The sequence below is a fragment of the Chiloscyllium plagiosum genome, unplaced genomic scaffold, assembly GCF_037043375.1.
Source record: "Chiloscyllium plagiosum isolate Xiang-an unplaced genomic scaffold, Cpla_swu_hap1 HiC_scaffold_13, whole genome shotgun sequence".
In the NCBI taxonomy this organism is placed as follows: Eukaryota; Metazoa; Chordata; class Chondrichthyes; order Orectolobiformes; family Hemiscylliidae; genus Chiloscyllium; species Chiloscyllium plagiosum.
The window spans coordinates 69,809,239-69,815,526 of NW_028270151.1; positions in this window are offsets into that span (position 1 = coordinate 69,809,239).

Sequence of the window (6,288 nt, forward strand, 5' to 3'; positions counted from 1 at the left end):
AGGTCATGCCTCAGCGACTGCAAAGGAGCTATGTGTGTCCTGTCTTCAGAATAACTTGCACGGAGCTGGTAGTGCGCTCCCTCTGTCGGCGGGCTGTGACCTTGCCAGGGGTCACCCAGTGCTGTTTGCCGGGGAGCTGGAGAATCAGGTTCGCCTGGTGATTTCACAGCGTTGCTGGCCCACTCTGACTGGCAGCTCCGCCTGCACGGCGCTGTACTTTACCCGCATTTCTGTCTGAAACGCAGACGACATTTGGTCTTTGTTTCACTTTGAGGAGGCGGCAAGACCTTTGGCTCAGCGACACAGTCAAAGACGCATAAAGGATTTCTGAGCCTCATGGAAAGTCCCCTTTCTCCGCTTTCCTTGCTCCGTCTCCTTTTTTCCTCATCTCACTGCCTCCCTTCCCCATCCCTCGTTCTTTCTTTCAGTCTCCTCCTGCCTCCTCTCCCTCCCTCATTCCATTTTTGTTTTCCATTCTCCAGCTCCTGTTTCTCTTCCTCCTCCTTGCCATGTTCCCTGACCATTTTTCTCCCTTTCTGAAATCTTTCTCAGCCTCTGTTCTAAACAGATTCGAATTTGAGCCTGGGTCATCAGTCACCTATTTCACCAGAGGGGTCATTATGACTCAGACTAGTGGAATATAGAAGCACAGAAGGAAGACCATTATGCCTGACATTCTCCTATCTTCCACCACCCCATAAGCTTGTGCGCTTTTTTTTTCACATCGCTATCTATTTCCCTTTTAAATGTCCCATTTAAACCATACTCTCAGGCAGTTCATTACAGACCAATACTACTTTGTGTAAAAAAAATCCCACATTGCTTTTTCCTCCTTTTGGCAAATACCTTAAATCTCTGACCTGTCATTCTCAATCACTTTACAACGAATAGTTTCTTTGGATTTGATTTGATTTATTATTGTCACGTGGGGAAATACCGTGAAAATTACTGTTCTGTGTACTACCCAGGCAAATCTTACATTACCTCAGTACATCAGGGTAATAGAACAGAGTGCAGGATATAGTGTTGCAGCTACAGAGAAGGTGCAGAGAAAGATCAACTCGATGAAGGGCTTTTGCCCGAAACATCGATTTCGCTGCTCGTTGGATGCTGCCTGAGTTGCTGTGCTCTTCCAGCGCCACTGATCCAGAATCTAATATATGAGAGCTGAAAATGTGTTGCTGGAAAAGCGCAGCAGGTCAGGCAGCATCCAAGGAGCAGGAGAATCGACGTTTCGGGCGAAGGGCTTATGCCCGAAATGTCGATTCTCCTGCTCCTTGGATGCTGCCTCACCTGCTGCGCTTTTCCAGCAACACATTTTCAGCTCTGATCTCCAGCATCTGCAGTCCTCACTTTCTCCTCTAATATATGAGAGGTCTGTTCAAAAGTCTGATAACAGCAGGAAAGAGGTTGTTCTTGAATCTGTTGGTATAGAATTGTACAGCATGGAGATGGGTCCTTCAGCTGACTATGTTTTGCCAAACATGACGCCAAGTTAAATCAATCACTTCTACCTGCCCTTAGTCCATATCCCTCAATTTCTTACATACTCATGTGTTTATCTAAAAGTCCCCTAAATGCACCTATCGTATCTGCCTCCGCCACCACTCCGGCAGTGCAGTCCAGACTCCTACCATTCCCAATGTAAAAACCTTGCCCCTCACATCCCCTTTGAACATTCCCCTCTCACCTTAAATGGCCCCTAGTATTAAATATTTTAACTCTGAGAACAAGATTCTGACCCTATCTATGCATCTCATAATTTTAAAGACTTCTATCAAGTCTCCACTCAGCTTCTGACACTCCAGAGAAAACAACCCAAGTTTTTCTAGCCTCTCCTTATAGCTCTACCCTCTAATTCAGGTAGCATCCTGGTAAACCTCTTCTGCACGCTCTCAAAAGCCTTTACATCTTTCCTGTAATGTGGTGACCAGAATTGAATGTAATCCTCTCAGTGTAGCCTGACTGAAGTCTTACAAAGCTGCAATATAACATCCCTACTCTTGGACTCAATTCCCCAACCAATAAAGGCAATATGCCTTCTTTACCACCCTATCTACCTGAATGACCACTTTCAGGGAGCTATGCACTTGAACCTCAAGATCCCTATTTATACATAAATGCTGTTCAGGGTCCTGCCATTAACTGTATACTTTTCTTTAACATCTGATCTCCCAAAAGCAGCACCTCATTCTTACCTGGATGAAAATCTGCCTATAACTGCAACTGATCAATATCCCGCTATATCCTTTGACAAACTTCCACAGTATCCACATCTCCACCCGCCTCAGGCGACTGACTGTGTGGAGTTTGCACGTTCTCCACGTGTCTGCATGGGTTTCCTCCGGGTGCTCCGGTTTCCTCCCACAGTCCAAAAGATGTGCAGGTAAGGTGAGTTGGCCATGCTAAATTGCCCGTAGTGTTAGGTAAGGGGTAAGTGTATGGGTGGGTTGCGCTTCGGCGGGGCGGTGTGGACTTGTTGGGCTGAAGGGCCTGTTTCCATACTGTAAGTAATCTAATCTAATCTAATCCACCGATTTTTATATCATTTGCAAATTTACTCACCCAGCCACCTACATTTTCATCAAAGTCATTTATATATATCACAAACAGCAGAGCTCCCAGTACAGATCCCAGCGGAACACCACTAGTCACAGACATCCAGCCAGAAAGATACCCTTCCAACACCACCCTCTACCTTCAGTGGGCAAGCCAACTCTGAATCCATGCAACCAAGTCACTGTGAGGGTGAGCTTACCCTGAAGGACCTTGTCAAAAGCCTTACTAAAATCTATGTAGACAACATCCACTGCTCTACCTTCATTGATCACCTTGGTCACCCTCTCAAAAAATTTCAATCAAGTTAATAAGACATGATCTCCCTGCACAAAGCCATGCTGACTGTCCCTAATTAGGTCATGCTTTTCGAAATGCACGTAAATCCTATCCTTAAGAATTCTTTCCAATAGCTTCCCAACCACTGTTTTGAAACTCACCGGTCTATAGTTTCCTCGATTATCCCTATTTCCCTTCTTGAATAGCAGAACAACATCAGCTACTCACCAGTCCTCTTGGACTTCTCCAGTGGATAGCAAGGATACAAACATCTTTTTCGAGGCCCCAGCAATCTCCTTTCTTGCCTTTCTCAATAACCTAGAGTAGATACCATCAGACCTGGGAATTAATGCTCTTCAAGAAACCCAACACCACTTTTTTCTTGATCTCAAAATGCCCTAGCATATTAGCATGTTCCACGCTAATCTCACTATTCTCCATATCCTTCTCCTCCTGTGTGAATACCAATGTACTCATTTAGGTTCTCACCCACATTGTCTGCATTCAAGCACAAATTCCCTCCTTTATCCTCAAGTGGTCTTATCATCTCTCTATTTATCCTCTTGTTTAAATATGTTTTCAAACTTTTGTATCTTCTGCCCAATGGAAGAGGGTGGAAGAGAGTATAACAGGTAGATGGATTGAGTGATTAATTATTGCTACATGTCCCAAGATACAGTGCTGTCTTTGTTCAGACATTTCAACTTCAGTAGATTCAGTGAAAAGTGTTGTTTTGCATGCCCTATAGCACATTGTACCATAGAAAATGTGTCAGGGTAGCACAACAGAGTGCAGAATACAGTGTTACAGCCATAGAGAAGGTGCAGAGAAATCAGCATTAACATTTGAGAGGTTTGTTTAAAAGTTTGATAAAAACAGGAAAGAAGCTTTTCTTCAATCTACTTGTACGTGTATTCAAAACTTATATATCTTCTGTCCAACGGAAGAAGGTGGAAGATAGCATAATGCTTCGATCATCTCCACCCCATCACCATTGATGGAGACGGGGGTGTGCCCTCCACTCTGCTTCCTGAAGTCAATGGCCAACTCCTTCATTTTGTCGCCAATGATAGAGAGATTGTTGCCTTTACACCATGCCGCTAAACACTCAGTCTCTTTCCTGTACTCTGTCTCGTCATAGTTTGAGATCTGACCTACAATGGTGGTATCATCAGTAAACTTTTAAGTGCAGTTGATGTGGAATTTAGCCAAACAATTGTGAGTGTATAAGGAATATAATAAGGGATGGAGTATGCAGCCTTGCAGGGCACCAGTGTTGAGGTTAATGGTGGAAGGAGTATTGTTGCCTATTCTTACTGATTATGGGTCAGGCAGTCAAGGATCCAGTCATAGAGGGGGGAGCTGAGACCTAGGTCTCAGAGTTTAGACATGAGTTTGTTTGGAGTTATGGTGTTGAAGACAGAACTGCAGTCAATAAGTAGGAGCCTGAAGTAGGTGTCTTTGTTGTCCAGGTGTTCCAGAACTGTGTTCCACGGGCAGGGAGATGGTGTCTGCTGTAGACCTCTTGTGCGGTAGGCAAATTGCAATGCATCAAGACAGTTTGGTAGGCTAGAGTTGCTGTGAGCCATGACTAACCTCTCGAAGCACTTCATAATTATGGAGGGCAGAGCCACTGGACAGTAGTCATTGAAGCACAGTGCATGGTTTTTCTTTGGCATCTGGATGATGGTGGTCTTCTTGAAGCAGGTGGGGAATTCAGACCATATAAAGGAGAGGTTAAAGATGTCTGTGTATATCCTGCCAGCTTGTCCACACAAGGCCTGAGTGCATGGCTGGGGGAACCCATCCAAGCCAGTCGCTTTCTGTGGATTCACTGTCAAGCAGGCCAGTCTAATGTCTACAGCAGTGACCATGGGTACAACTGCATCTGAGGCTGTTGGGAAAGGTGACCTTCTGGTCAAAGCAAGCACAGGATGCATTGAGCTCATTGGGTAGGGATGTACTGTTACCTGCAAAACTGTTTGACTTCGCTTTATAGCCCCTTATGTCGTGCAGACTTCCCAAGTTTCTTCTAATCTTCTCAGTGCAGATCCCTCATGTTTTGAATATCCCTATTAGGCCTTAGACTTCTCCAAGGAAAACAGCCCTAACGTTTCCAATTTATTCTTCTAACTGAAGTTCCTCATCACTGGAGGTATTGTCATGAATCTTTTCTGCACTTCAAAGCCATGACATCCTTCCTAAACTGGATGCAATACTCCAGGTAAGGATAAACTATCTCATACAAGCTCAACATAAGCTCCTTGCTCTCACATTTTATGCCTATATTATTTTAAGCCTAGAATACTGTATACTTTATTAACTGCTCTTTCAACATTTCCTGCTACTCTTAATGACTTCTAAAAACATGTCTAGGTCCCTCACCCCTGTACATCCTTCACATATGTATCCTTTATCCTGTAGTCTCTCCATGTTCTTCCCATCAAAATGAATCAACTCACATTTCTCTGCATTAAACTTAATTTGCTACTTATCTACCCATTCCACCAACTTGTCTATTTTCTTCTGAATTTCTATATCTTCCTTACAGTTTTCAATGCTTTCACGTTTTCTACATCCACAGACATCAAAGCTGTGCCCTGTACACGAAAGTCTAAGTCAGTAAGGTATCAGGCCAATCATGGGTCCTAATACTGACTGCTAGCAGTTGTCACTGGCTCATTAGAACACTGGCTCATTTGTTTTTACTTAGGTGACTGAAAATATCTCTCACACTATTGAGATCACTAGCTTTAGTTCAAGGGATGAACAGTGGAGCCCTTAATGTATTAGGTATTGGCTTGTTCAGGTAAGCATTTCTGAATAGCAAGCAATTGTATTGTACTAATAACCTAACAATTCTTGTATATGTTTTAATATTTTCAAAATGCAAATCTACATGATGGCAAAAATCATTCATAAAACAGTATTTCATTTTGGTATCAGTCTTTTTCACTTATCCTTCATATTAGATCTATAGAATTTACAGCCCAGGTTTTCTCCAACCTCTCTACTGAGTTTGCTGATTAAACTCCCCTTCTGTTAGCATATTTCACAGTGCTAACTTTTGAATAAACATTGTTACCATATTTCAGAATTTTGATATTCAAAGGGGCTCAGTCACAGCACCAGGGTCCCAGATTCAATTCCAGCCTTGGGCGACTGTCTGTGTGGAGTTTGCACATTCTCCCCGTGTTTGCGTGGGCTTCCTCCCAGTGCTCCGGTTTCCTCCCACAGTTCAAAGATGTGCTGGTCAGATGAATTGGCCATGCTAAATTGCCCATTGTGTTAGCTGCATTAGCCAGAGGGAAATGAGTCTGGGTGGGTTGCTCTTCAGAGGGTCGGTGTGGACTTGTTGGACCGAAGGGCCTGTTTCACGCTGTAGGGAATCTAATCTAATCTAAAACATTAGAATGGTGTAAATTTACATCACGGAAGGTGGTCAGTAAACCA